Source organism: Sceloporus occidentalis, unplaced genomic scaffold, assembly GCF_023333645.1.
Source record: "Sceloporus occidentalis isolate IW3139 unplaced genomic scaffold, rSceOcc1.0.p SCAF_143, whole genome shotgun sequence".
NCBI classification, from domain to species: domain Eukaryota; kingdom Metazoa; phylum Chordata; class Lepidosauria; order Squamata; family Phrynosomatidae; genus Sceloporus; species Sceloporus occidentalis.
This window is the reverse complement of record NW_028317123.1, coordinates 1,945,137-1,960,088: the sequence shown is the minus strand read 5'-3', so window position 1 is coordinate 1,960,088 and position 14,952 is coordinate 1,945,137.

The window sequence follows — 14,952 nt, the reverse complement described above, 5'->3', positions numbered from 1 at the left end:
ATCCCAATCATGATTTGTCATATTCCCCTAAATCACAAAAAATCATAAACTAGAATTTCAGTGTTTTTAAAATTTTTATTCAAAAAAATAAATATTTTCAATTTTTTTTAATAAATACACAGTTAAATAATTATAAAAATATAAATAAATATGGCAACAGCAAAATACATTATATGGCGTAAATCTTGATTTCTTATTTTTTCTAGTTCCGTTTTCACAGTTGATAGCATTTGCAGCATTAAGTCTTTTTTTAAGTTTTGGTTCCTTCCGCTAGACAGACGGAACAATCCCAAAATATCCAGATAGATCCACTTATGAGACTACATGACTTTCATTCAGGAGATGTCTTCTTCTCATACGGGATGAAAGCTGCATAGCCAGTTGTAGATTCCGTTTGATGTTAAACTGAACAAAATTGCGAGTACATGAATTATCCTGAAACACATAAAAAAAATAGAAAAACATATTAAACATGTGACCAGCGTGAAGAATATTGTGTAATTTTGGAACACACTTGTTGCGGGTTTCATTACCTGCTCATCGACAATCTTGTCTAATAGGGAAAAACATTCTGATATTTGCCGTTTGAAGGTGGAATTTTCTGCTGTCATTGGAATCTGAAAGCATGGATTGACATATTAGTAACATATTAAACACATTAAAGTGGATATGGGGTCCTCGTTTTTTTTCTACTTTATACTTACACAGTCTGCCACCTGGCTTCTTAGATAATAGAGAAGATCTTGCAGTCTCTGCCAGATGTCCTCCTGGCAACGGAGTCTCTCGTGTTGTTTTCTATAGAACCAGATGGTTCGGTTGGTGAATTCATGCACAGCAATGGCTGCCTCTTCAACCTACAAAATGTCAAATGTGTTACAATCCTACAGAGGGTCCTTGTTTGGGGTTAAATAGTTGTGTGATTTATATCTATGTTATGAGCCTATGAAGACTTTTCAATACATCTTCAAATTACACAGAAAGGTCATGTTTTAAGGTCCTCCTAACTTTAAACTAGACTTTAAAGTCATCTATTAGAATATAAGAAGAAGTAACCTCAACATCAGGACTGTTGTTATCTCTAGACAAAAATCCCTACTCTAGAAATGTATTTTGATCTTCAAACTCCTCTCTTTCATTGCGATTTTGCTATCATGTCGATCTGTTGGACATGTTTGTTGGGTAACGGAGGCAGGAGATTTCAGAAAGGCCATGTCTTGAGGACCACTAAACGCTAAACTAGATATTAAAGTAATTTATTGGAAGAAGTATTATCCTTAATATCTGATCTGTTGCAGGCTCTAGACAAAAAGCCCTACTATTGAAAGGTATTTTGAAATTCAACTTTTTGTTGGACCATTAGGTGGGAAACGATTGCTAACTTACCTGTGATATGTTGAAGAGAGAATCAGTATTAGGAAGGGTTGGGGAGCTGTTCATGCACTCATCAGGAGATGCTTCAACATGATGCTACAAAACAATACATTTAGTTCATTGACGGTTGAAGATACAAATAATCCATTATCATCAGATAATCGAGTAGTAATTCCATGTTCTGTGCTATTATGTTATGATAATGCAAGTTTAATATTCAGAAAATAAAATTCTGGCTTCCACTTCCATGGAGTATCTCTTGGGCAGGTGGACAGAGATTTGGAGCTCAAATAATTTTTGCTCAAAAGGTTATGCAGTAATTGTGTAAATAACTACTGAAGGCAAAATGAATGGAGGAGAGAGGAGAGGACCCTCTATGGAACTCACCATCATTTTGAAGTTCTGAAGGATCATCTTGTTCAGATACTCTTGTTGAGGTCGGAGCCATTTGCAGCTTTGGCAATAGATGACGGAGATAAGACTTAGCAAGAAAAGAACTCTCCATGGAGCTGTGTGATACATTGTCACTAGGATAAAGACAAAATCACATTAGAAACAAAAGAGGACACTTAATAAATAAAGAAAGCATGAAGTGGAGCTGGACGAGCAGTCTTACCTTGGAGCTTTGGGTTGAGTTCTGGTTGTGCTGTTCTCTAGCTCTGTACTGAACTCCATCTCCCTGAATGTACATTTATATACAGTGAGAGTAAATTAGGATGTTCAAAAAGGAAAATCAGTTCATACATGGGATCTTCCGAATTATTTTCACTTTACGTTTTGCTTGTCTTTGTCCAGCAGGGGGAAGTTTTCAGTCGAATTGAAGATTTGTTAGAAAGAAGAAATCCAAAGATTCGGTTTAATGATGTTACTACTTCTCTTAACTGTTAAACTAAACTTCATTCTGCAAACTAAATTTCATTTGATTTCAACAGCATTAATATTTGACTATGATTTAATGTATTAATGTATGGGGATTTGTGTGTTCAACTAATATTAGAAGGTTTTATTACATTATTACGCAGTTCTATGATTAAACAATATCTTCAGAATCCATTAAAAAGAAACTGATAAACATCAGGCTAATACAGTAAGGGAATTGAAATATGCATGGAGGGTTAGTGTTAATTACAGAGAACCTTATTATGCATTCTTCTTTAGTGGGGTTGTCAGTGACATTAAACTGTCCCTTTAAACGGTGGGCCAGATGGTTGGTGTCAAGTCAGGCATCACCGAAAAAGCGCTCACCGCGGAAGCTGATCAGACATGAATCACCGAGTAAGGACCATCACCGGCAGTGGGTCCCGGCAGTGGCGACTCTAGAAACAATATATAGGGGGGCACACAAGATACCACAGTCAAACTGGGGGGGCATTAATAATTTCCACCATTAAATCATACCACTGAAAAAAACACACACACACACATATATATATATTGCCAAAAGTAATGTGCTATGGAATGATACTTTTGTTATTGGACAATACAATACTTGATCATTCAACATGGGAAGCCTGAAGCCACAATTTAGTACGACTAATCCTTGAAATCCTTTAAACAACACAATACCTTAACTTTTCCACTAAATGATTTCAGGGCCTAATATTAGTCCCTGCTGCCGATATATATATATATATATATATAAATATATATATAAATATTAGACCCTGCTGCCGATAGCAGGTATAGATCAACACATTAACACACAAACCCATCTTTGCATGTATAGATCAATTGAAATTCACTTGTGATCTCAGCACTGAAGGTATATATCAAATAAACATAATCAGACATACAAATCCTGTATTTGCAGGTATACAATAATAATATATGAAATGTAGCATTGCAGGTATAGAGCAAATCAATACATGGAAACAGCATTGCAGGTATTAATCAACTGAACAAGACATACAAACCCTGTATTTGCAGGTATACATAAATAATGTATGGAAACATAGCATAGCAGATGTGGATCTACAGAAGAACACACAAACCCAGCTTTGCAGGTACAGATCAATTGGAATTCACATAAAAACACGGCATTAAAGGTATATTTAAAACCCCTAAATTACAGGCATAGATCACAGGTTGCGCACCCCAACCACGCTGCCCACATAGAACCTGGCCAGCACCCAGATAACACACATAAGATTTGCCATCTTTGTCCCATATACACCCTGCCTGTGCCATCCTGTTCCCCAAGGCTCAAACATCCTGCTAGTGCCATCTTTGCCCTTCCACAATTATACATCTATGATACACACAATCACATTAACTCATGCTCTCCCTCATTCAGACAATTCATCCATTTTAAGAAACTATACCCCTTGGAGCTTCAAATGAGGGGCTACATGTATTTCTAGGACAAAAGTTGAGTGCACAAATAATGATGGAATATGTCGCTTTGGCTTGAAAATATGTTTTTTCTAACTATAGCGACATGTTCATTTGTGTCTTGCGCACTCCAGGTTTGTACTAGAAACACATGCAGCCCCTCATTTGATGCGCCAAGGGATGTCGTTTTTGCAAATGTGTACTTTTTGTGCCATAATTTAACTTCCTACGTGAGCAGTAATGCAAGGCGCTGCCGGGATGAGATGGTTACTCACGTACCGCACAGGCTAAATGGCTGATTTTAATAATATTTGCAGTTCATCAGGATTTCAAAAATTGCCTCCCTCTACCGTTGGCTAAATTTAACCCCATGATCAAAGGGATCATAGGATTAAAAATTTGTATTGGTCATTTTTAAAAAGGGAATGTGACTTTTTATAGCTATATGATCGCTGTGGTAACATTGGCTACCACAGTGATCATTTAGCTAGAATACTTAAACTTTTTTTTTTTTAAAGTTAAACTACTTTATGTTTAAATAATTTAATTTGGGGGTCTCTAGGCAATTTTGATCTTTTTTTATCTGCCTTAAGAGACCCCCAAATCATTTACATTTTTATTTTTTTTAACTTAATATTTTTTATTCTTTTTTTACAATCTATATACCGTTGAGGTGAGGCGATTACCTTTCCAATGGTATATGTTGGGGGTATGTAACTGCTTAGATGCCTGAGATACAGGCATCTAAGCAGCATGCCCCCATACCTCTTTAACTGACAATTGTCAGTTGTTAATAAAGTTGCGCAGATCGGGTGGCCCCGGTGATGCCCTTCAGTGTGAGGGGCAGATCGCCGGGGTAGGTGGTGATGGAGGTCCACAGACCTCCATCAAGGTAAGATAGTGCTAGTGACGGCATGGTGCCGTCGTTAGCACCTGACTGGGACTGCTAGCGACGGCACCATGCCGTCGTTAGCAGTCAAGGACTGTCCTGGGTGGTTTCAAATTAGGTGGCGGGGCAACAGGGGGGGCAAGGAATAACCAAGGGGGGGCAATTGCCCCCCCTTGCCCCCCTGTAGCGACGCCACTGGGTCCCGGGGACGTGACAGCTGGTGACATCATGCACTGCAATTCAGTTGCAATGAACACCATAAGAGCTTCAATAGTTAAAAGCCCCTCATCATCCACCGATACAATGAATCTTTCTTTGGTTTGGAATGTGGAAACCTGCCAGCTGGGGATTCCCTTCGAGCTTCTTTATGTCACTTTCTGCTTTTACTTTTCCTACCCTTACATCACCACTTCACCCGCCGCTACTTCTTCCTTCACCAAGAGAGAGTCTCGTGTGACCACACAATATTTCCCCAGCACGCTGTCTATTTGCATTCTCTTTAACAAAATCGTCACGCATTATTGGATTCAAGAGGTGCCTTTTATCCAGTTTTATTTTTTTTGGGGGGGGATCAAAAACAAACATTAAAAGTAAAAAAAAATAAAAATATGGCAATTAATAATCTGTTTCAAATATAATAATATACTGTATAAGATAGAATAAAGGAACACTCCAGCCATTATGTGTATGTTAATTGATATCAAAGCTGAGGGGTCACTTGCAAATGGGGGAGAGTCCCCCTTGGAAATGTATGGGGGGGATTATGCATTTGCCCCTTTGGCTGTCTTCGTTGTAGGAGATGTGCTCAGTTAAACACAGTGGTGAGAATCACTGAACCACGATCAATCAGGTGGGATGGAGCTCTAGGGCAATTATTATTATTATTATTTTTTAATATTTTTTTTTTTTTTTGATCTCTTTAAAAAAACCCCCACATAAAAACACTTTGATAGGCATTCCTCGGTAAACAGCACCATTCAGAACAGTGGCTGTCATTGATGTCAAGGTCTGACCAAATGAGGCACTGATGTCACATCACAAAGTGTTTAGATTTTAGAATGTCTGCATCCTCTAGATTGTAAGCTCTTTGAGCCGGGCCCTCCTCACCTGTTGTCTCTGTAAGTCAAGTTGTTATGTTACATACTGATTGTTATGCCCTGTCCACCCATTGTACAGCGCTACCGAATTTGATGGTGCTATATAAAACAATAAATAATAATAATAATATAGCATATAGATTTACACATCTGATATAAGCGCTCGCAGAAGACTGCCCCCTGGTGGCTCCATGTCAGAAATGCACAACAAACTATGTCAAGCTTAACCTTGCTACTATTAAAGCAAAAAAAATCCCCCCAAAGAGACTAACAATAAATAAATAAACCAAAAGCTGCACTTCTGTCTCAAAAACACAGTTTCCTCGTTACATACAAAAATGTTTAAAGCCCACCATTATTTCATTGTATGAAAACGCCATAAGCCTGGATAGCAAACACACTTGTATCTAAATGTTTTTTTTGTTTGTTACGTATTTGTTTATATATATATATATATATATATATATATTTAAATGAAATATTTAAATAGTTATAAATATAAAAAAATGATAGGCATTAAATATTGAAATAATTGAAATAAATATTTCATTGCACATATATTTGAATTGTACTGCACTGGGGAAGATGTTGCTCCTTAATAAAGATGAATAATATATATATTAAAGATATATATATACACCCATTGTACAGTGCTACAGAATTTGATGGCGCTATATAAAACAATAAATAATATATATATATATATATATATATATATATACACATAGGATTTTTAAAAAGAAAAAGTATGGGGAAGTATGTTGGTTTGTCAAGTATCAATAAGCGCCATTTAATGTCAAATTAATTAACATATAGATGGTTGTAAATAAATTTAAAGGGACACTCCAGCCATCATATGTACTTTAAAAAATATGATAACTAGGAGGTCCCTTTGCATTTATTTGTTTCTTCCCAATGCAAATAGTACTTTTAAAAATAACTAAAAACCTCACTATCCTCATGAAATTATCACATGCAGACATATAGCTCTTTTGCGTGCAGAATTGTTTTACACAACATTATGACAATACCACTGCCTGGCAATCAAGAGGTTAAGTTATCCAAAAGCTCACTTCGCACCCAATCCCTAACATTATTTACTGACATCATGAAAATCGATGCAAGTTTCACTTTCTGTTTCAATATCCGGTTGGTTTATGACATCACTTTCTCTTGTCTTGCTGTGTGTCATATTTCCATAACTATTAACAAGGGGTTACAACAGAATAAATTGTGTGTAGTGCAATAAATGTCAAATATATATATATATATATATATATAATATAATGTATAGTTATAATTTAATATAATAATAATAGTTAAATCTTTATGTAAAATTGCCAATAGGAATGAACATTAATTACAATGTAATTAGGTCATTTAAAAAATCAGAGAACGTAACTACTGATCAGGCACACAAAGGTATATTATTCACTAATGGAAAAAATAAAGTTTAATTTTTGTGATCTGGTTAAAATGCAGGTGTCCGAGAGTCAGCGCCATAGGAAAGTATTGTGCTTCTGTGTAGCTCAGGCCATATTCAGCCCCCCGTCTAGTCCGTCCGTTATCTCCTGCTGTAAAGACTCAAACCTTAATCAGTCGTTGGTCTCATCTTAGATTCAGGAGCCGTATGCCTACCCCACGCATTACGCCATAACTTCTGCTGGTTGGCTGTTCCACTTAACTAGCACCCTGTCAGTAAAGTAAAACATGACATCATGTGAATTCACTTCTTCACCCCAAAGTACCGTACTGAAGGTGCCCATCCCATCTTCTGTCCTTCTACTTCTGTTCACATTAGGTGTTGCTGAAGCGCTACTATGGGGCTCCTACTTAGCAGTCTATGGCCAGAATTTGCCCCTACTCATGGCAAGACTGGGATACCTTCCAGACTTTTAACCTGGTGTCACCTTGTTAAAAACAATCCTCCCTGAGGAGCAAACTCCAAAAATGTCTCATCGTAGGGACTGTGTTCCTGCCCCGGGCCGAGCGTTGGTGATGCACTAGAAAACGACATGATACAAAGTCAGGTGAAACTCCTCTGTCCTGGATTTTCCAAGAATACAATGAATGGCGCTTTACCAGTCACCATCATCATTACTGATTCACAAGAAGTTGGCACCAGTCAAAAGGTGATATCAGGTAATGAAGAATCTGTTCCCAGACAAGTCTAGACCCACTTGTTTGTCCCTCACACTCTACTGTTCACCCGCCAGATAATAATTGTGTATTTCTCAGAACTCTTTTTGCATTCCTAACTTATTTTCTATACACGACAAACCATAAAATGATTGGTTTTGCCTTATAATGGCATTTTTTTCAGAAATTTGCAGCATAGAAACATAGATTTTGGCCCCGTCTAGTCCGCACGTTTCTCCTGCTGTAAAGACTCAAACCTTAATCAGTCGTTTGTCTTGTCTTAGATTCAGGAGCCATATGCCTATCCCATTCTTTTACTGTATTAGCCTCTACACCTTCTGCCCGGAGGCTGTTCCACTTACCTACCACCATCTCAGTACCATCTAAGACCTATTTTTCAGCCCGACTGGCCATGCCCCAAGCTAAAACTTACAAGATTGTCCATAAGCAGGTCTCCGTCTTCTTGGGTCATCATAGAAAGCAGCCTCTATGGGCAGTATGTAAGCCACTTGGATCACAATAACGAATGGTATTTGAAGAAGGCACCTCTGAGGTCTTCTAAGCTTTTATAATTCTACATATTGTCGTATGAACACGCTGGAATCAACTTCAGCATAAGGAAAACAGGTTTTTATTTTCAAAAAAGCCATCATTTCACATAAATAAATACATATAAATAAGGCAGGAAAATAAAGTATCAATGGAGGATTAGTCCAGACACTTCTTACGTATAAAACATATAAAATCTGGATTAAGAAAGTTTAATGGAGAAAGACACACTTGCATTTGGTCATATCATGTAAGAATTCAAATATTTTATACATAAATAAATAAAACAAATAAAACTCCACATAATAAATAATTCATAAATTGTAACAATAAACGATACAAAAAAAAGTATCAATGTCCATCTCCCAGACTAAATATAGCCAGGATCTGGATTAAAATGAAATTTTTTTCTAATAAGAAAAAAAAACAAAACACAAAAACCCCCAAACATTTTAAAACTAAATGTTCTAGAATTAGAATTGCTAACCATAATTTAATTTCAAATTTGCAAATAATTTTGCAATCCTTGAAACCGTAGTTACTTTTTCTATCAGAAAAATCCTATTTATTCTGTCTTCTTCTGCTTTCAGAATGACGGCTGGTAGGGTATAGATCAGCGAAGGTCTCAGCTGATCAGCACAGAATTTAATTAAGATCTAAATAAGTTCCCTTCTGTGGGGTCACCGAAGCAGAAGCTGCAGTTAATAAGAGAAAGTTGCCTGCAACTTCTTAAATACATGGAGCTTTCTCACAATTGTATTGTGACAATATCCTTGGCTTCTTCAACAAAGCCAGAGGTCAGAGTCATACCCTTAAACTAACACATTGCGTATCAGTAATAACATATAACACATTTAGCATCCTGGAACCTTTATGGTGAGGAACGTTCTGGGTTAGCTGCTCAAAAGGTTCACGTTGGCCACCACAAGCAGTGAGTAGAGGCTTGTTCTGGTCATAGAGGTTGAGGTAGCATGCAGTCTTTTAAAACAAAGCCAATGAGCCATGATAGAAAGCTCCTAGTGTTCTGCTGAAAAAAGATCTTCTCGTTGGGGTTCCGAGCGCTTCTTGGGGTTCTTCGGTCAGTTGGTTTGTGTTTCTTTACTCAGAATGTCCGTGTTCCTGGTCACAAATCTTATGACTTTTTGGACCTCGGATGTAACGGCAGCCCAAGCGCAAGGACTATAATCCTAGAAGATGGGAAAGAAGGTTCAATGAATGCACAGGAAGCTCAAGTGTGTGAATGGAAGACAAAGAGAGGGCATCGGCTGTCAATCATCCTGACTCATTCTATCACATAATCTATAACTAGAGGGTCAGAGGTTTACACGTAATGTAAGGAAGTTTTACTTTACTGAGAGGGTGGTAGATAAGTGCAACAGCTTCCCAGTAGACGTGGTAGAGGGTAATACAGTGAGGGTATTAAACATGCATGGGATAGACATACGGCTCCTGAATCTAAGACGAGACCAACGACTGATTAAGGTTTGAGCCTTTAAAGTAAAACTTAAGCGACGCGTTCTTCCCTTACCTCTGTCTTTAGGTATGCCTTCATTTTGCGGAAGTACGTCTTTATCTCGATGATTTTGATTGGTTGGCTGGGTATTTTTTTTGATTCGTTCGAGGTTGCCGTATTGTAGAGCTAAAACAGAAAAAAAGTATATGAACATCCATCCACCCAACCAGGGTTCTGATGAGTTTGGCTACAGAATTCCCAACTAAGAGACCATTCCTGCTGCGCTGACCTCAAGCTTATTTATACCCCAGCAGAACCCCTCGTTCTGAGTCTGTACCTATAGTCTTCTCCTCTGTCCCCATGATTCCCTGACCTGTCTTCACTTACACAATCAGTCCACAGTCTCAGCATCTCCGAGAGCAGTATCTGTAGCTTTTCTGTGTCATATTTAGTATTCTTGTCGGTGGCGACATTGGCCAAGTGGTCCTTCATGATATTCTTGGTGAGAAAGATTATTCTGCGTAAGGTACTCTCTGCCACCTTAATAAAAAGAGTACAAGGTTATTAACACATGTAATACACACACACAGATGCTTTTCCATGTTTGAAAAAATCCCTAAAAACATAATTCCCGGTACTATCGAAAGGCCAAGATCCTTCCTGGAAATAATTCTTTATTCACGTCAATTATTATTTTTAAAAAATAATTTCAATATTTTTTTCTTAGAATATATTTATATAAGATTTAGAATTTTTTTTTATATTTTATACAATATATTTACCATAGACGTATTTTTCTCAAAAGGCGACTGGAAGTCCAGATGTTTTTGAGGACAGTGTGAATGAGAGGCTTTAACCTGAGGAAAGAAGGCACTGTTCTATTATCATGAAGAAGATGTGGCTTCCTCAGACTAGATCAAGAACCCAGTAGCTTTTATGGACTATCTGACACAGGTTACAGTTGATGGGCATCAGAGTCTTGCCTTTGCGGCTCTCAGCATAGAGCCAATGGGACGTCGGTGGCCAAGTAGGCTACTTAACTCTACAAGCCATTGAGTCCCCAAAACTGAATGACCAGCCCTAGTTGTAAATTAGGACCTCCTTGTCTAATCCGCTCACCAGACGACGACAGATAAGAACCATCTGGCCTGTAGAGTCTACTTGTTTTTCCTGCTTTAACAATTTCTGCTGGGAGGCTGTTCCACTTATTTACCACGCTCCCAATAAAAGAAAACTTCCTTCCGTTCCATCTAAGCCTCTCACCCTCTACATTTACATTATAGCTTCTCTCCTGTACTTTGTTAAATCCCTTTGTGTATTTAAATGTCTCTCTCCTATCCCCTCTCTCCCTTCTCCCCCCCCCCAGCCGGACATATTGAGATCTCTTAACATTTCCTACCCTGCATCGTTATAATGTGAATGTAGACCGGAGCATTGCTCGGCTTCAATAACTGGTTTTGCCCCCATTTATGGTCAGATCCCCAAAGTCTTGTAGCAATAGTTACCATCTGCGCCAGGAGCTTAAGGGTCTCCTTGTTCATCAAGCGCTGCATCGGGTAAAGACTGTGGCACTCCAGAGAAAGGCTCGTCGGACACGACAGCGCCAGGATATAGAGGCACGCGAGCGTCGCTGTCAGCGCTTTGGTCAGAGTTGCTACAAAAGACAGAACGATGAAACTGAGCGTTAGTTTCTCAAATACATTTTAAGGACATAAAAAATGAGCTATGGGATAAATGCATTATAATTTACAGTTTATTCATAAATGTAAGTTTTAATTCAAGACTTATTATATTTTGTGGAAACTGTCACAAAAGTAGCAATGGCTGGAGTCTTTCTAGAAACCTACAATTCATGAAGTGATCAGGAAACACTTTTGAAGAATGACGTTCCGATATATTTATTTATATTTTATTTTTTCCAATTACCATTAGTTAAGGAGAAAAAAAGCTGTTCTTATATCAGTACATTTCAGACATTTTACTTGAAAAGCCATCGAGAAATTATAAAAAAAAATAAAAAAATAAAGTGGTATTCCAAGTTTGTGTATTTTGGAAAATTGCAATATTAACACACACACTCTTTCTAATACTGCCCTAAAAATGTATTATGAATGTATTCTAATATTTTTACAAAAAAAAAGTTATTTTTCTATGAACAACTTTCCTAATTTAAAAAAATAATAATAAAATGTAACCATGCAGAGCATTTATTTAAAAAAGGATCAAAAAAAATGAATATAACAATTATTTGAAAGGAAATGTAATTTTGTAATTCAAATATTTTGAGCAAAAAAATATTTAATAATATCTACGGTCATAATATAATAATATAGTGCATATATTAAAAAGTATCAACACTTTAATATAACAATTATTTGAAAAGAAATGTACTTTTGTAATTCAAATATTTTGAGCAAAAAAATATTTAATAATATCTACGGTCATAATATAATAATATAGTGCATATATTAAAAAGTATCAACACTTTAATATAACAATTATTTGAAAAAAAAAATAACAAAAATAAATATAAATAAATATATATATATTACAATATCATATAATGTAATATATATATAATGTAATATATATATATTACATTATATGATATTATTCCAACAAGAAATAGCTAAAAACATAAAAGAAAATATAGTAAATAGTAAGAATGATTTGAATTTGGCTAATTATACATATATTATTAGCAGAAAAGGGTCACTCACCTGCCATGGTGCTTGTAGTAAGTTATAACTTTTAGTCCATCCATTGTGCCTTTTATATAGATAGTCTGCTATGATATAATGAAAATCCAAGTATGCCTTTCAGCTCCTCCTCTTTCTTTTTTCCTTCTGTCGGATTTCCCCACTTTCACTTTCTGATTTCAGATCTGAGACTGAAAACGTCTTTTCTCGCTCCAAAACACGGGCTAAATAAGAGGTTTTGCATGGAAAACCTTGGCATCTTTGGATATCAGATATGTATACATATATATATATATATATAAATACTGTATATATAGTGTATGTAGAATGCAATTGTTTATTAGAACTACACATGGATACATTGTTTCAGTTTGTCTTGTAAAAAGCTGTCACCCCATCCCCTCTAGATTGTAAGCTCACGAGACGGTCCCTCTTAACCTAATGTATGGGTTCATCTTAATCGGACGGTTCTAATTTTGTCCGACCCTTTTTTTTTGTCCGAAGCGCTGCAGGAATTGTTGGCGACGTATTAATAAAAGATAAAAAGTACTTTTAGCAGTTTCCCACAGAGTTCTTATTACGTTGGCTCTTTATTGGCTAACTATAGCCACAAGAGCTTGCAGTCTATTATTTGTCGGACTAAATCTATTTCTTTATAACGGGGTCCAACTATATATATTAATCAACTGAATGTAAAGCTTCTACATGTTAACAGCTTGTTTTTTGTGCCTGGTCAACAGGTAAGTTTACTGTTTTACTATTTTACTGTTCACTGTTACTTATTGATTTATATAGCGCCATCAGATTCCATAGCGCTGTACATAGAAACATTTAATCTACAGGCAGATCGGCCCCATTCGCTCCATCTAGTCTGCCTTAATCAGTCTTTGGTCCCGTTTTAGATTCCAGAGCCATATGCCTATCCCATCCCTTTGCTGTAATAGCCTCTACCACCTCTGCTGGGAAACCGTTCCCCGTATCGACCACACTTCCAGTAATGTAAAACCCCCTAAACTAACATCTTATGGTCTGACAGCCAGTTGCTAATATATTGATAAATGCATCCCCTAATGTAGGAGCGAAAAAGTGAATTAAAAAGGACATTGAGCCAGAAGAAGTTGTTGATACACTCAAATACCGTTTTTATTTCTTTTTCTTATATATTAATAAAATTAGTTATTTTCAAACATCGATCCTGATGAATTTGCGTGGTTTTTTTTTCATTACAAACATATAATCTTGATAACATTAAAGGGGAATGACCATTTTTAGTAATTTGATTCAGGGATTAAACCAATGAGAGACGGAAAAGGCACCAAAATGACCGAAATGACTTGAAAAACACCTAATAACCTGAAATTGGAAAATGAAAATGAGAGGCGGTCACACGAAAACACGCAGGTCCATGTAAATCACCGTCTTTTAGTGAGAACTGTCCGGAATAATGTATCTGGAATCTTTTTTTATTTAATAATGAAAATATCCTATGAGATTCAATATTCTCTTCAATGGTAAAGAGAATGAAAGTTATTTTCAGCTGGACAAAGATCTTAAAGTTCTGTCCTGCCGATTATTTTATCGGTTTCATTTATCAATGACTCGGAAGAAGATACCGGATTAAGAAGAGAAGGGAGATGATAGACGATGAAGTAGATGCAGAAGAAGTGGTCAGCAGAAGCGGAAGTGGTCAGCAGAGAAGGTACGGGAACATTTAGAGAGACAGCGAATGATTGCGAATGTTGCCCCGAAAATGAACGAGGAAATCATACCCGGGAGAAGACCCCGAACAGGACATCTGCCACTGTCTTGGCGTGTATGCCGGACATGGCCACTGCTTCGGGGTACCTGGTGGCATAATCCACTACATTTAAAATATACTTCTTGTCTGAGGGACTGGGCTTGCTTAGGGGGCGACCATGTCGACTGCTAGTTTATAAAATGGTTCTCTTGCAATGGGCAGTGACTTCGACTCGGCCTTAGAGTAGTCTCCTCTTTTTTTCCCACTCTCTGGCAAGCATAACATGTTCTGTAATATGGTTGCATGTTGCGGTTGATTCCCGGCCAAAAGAATGCCTGGGTCAGCCTGTGCCAAGGTGCACGGTTAAGGGGATCTCGTGACGGAGCTTTAGTAGCTCAGCCCAATATTTCTTAGGGACTACAAGCTGTATTTTAGTAACTTGGGCAGCCCCCTATACAGTAATCCCTCTGCCCACTCAAATCGCTCTTTGTCTAATCCCCCCGGGTTGCATCTCTGCCTGACTACGGTAAATAGCTAAGGTAGAATCGCCCCTTGAGCTCAGTTTCAAACTCTTGGGGGGGGGTTACCAAAATTGGGGTGGAGACATTTAGTTTCCCTTAGGTTGCTCGGAGTAAGAAGGGTCAGCGGCAATGTTCCATCTAATTTTTCTTAGTTGTCGTGCGCAG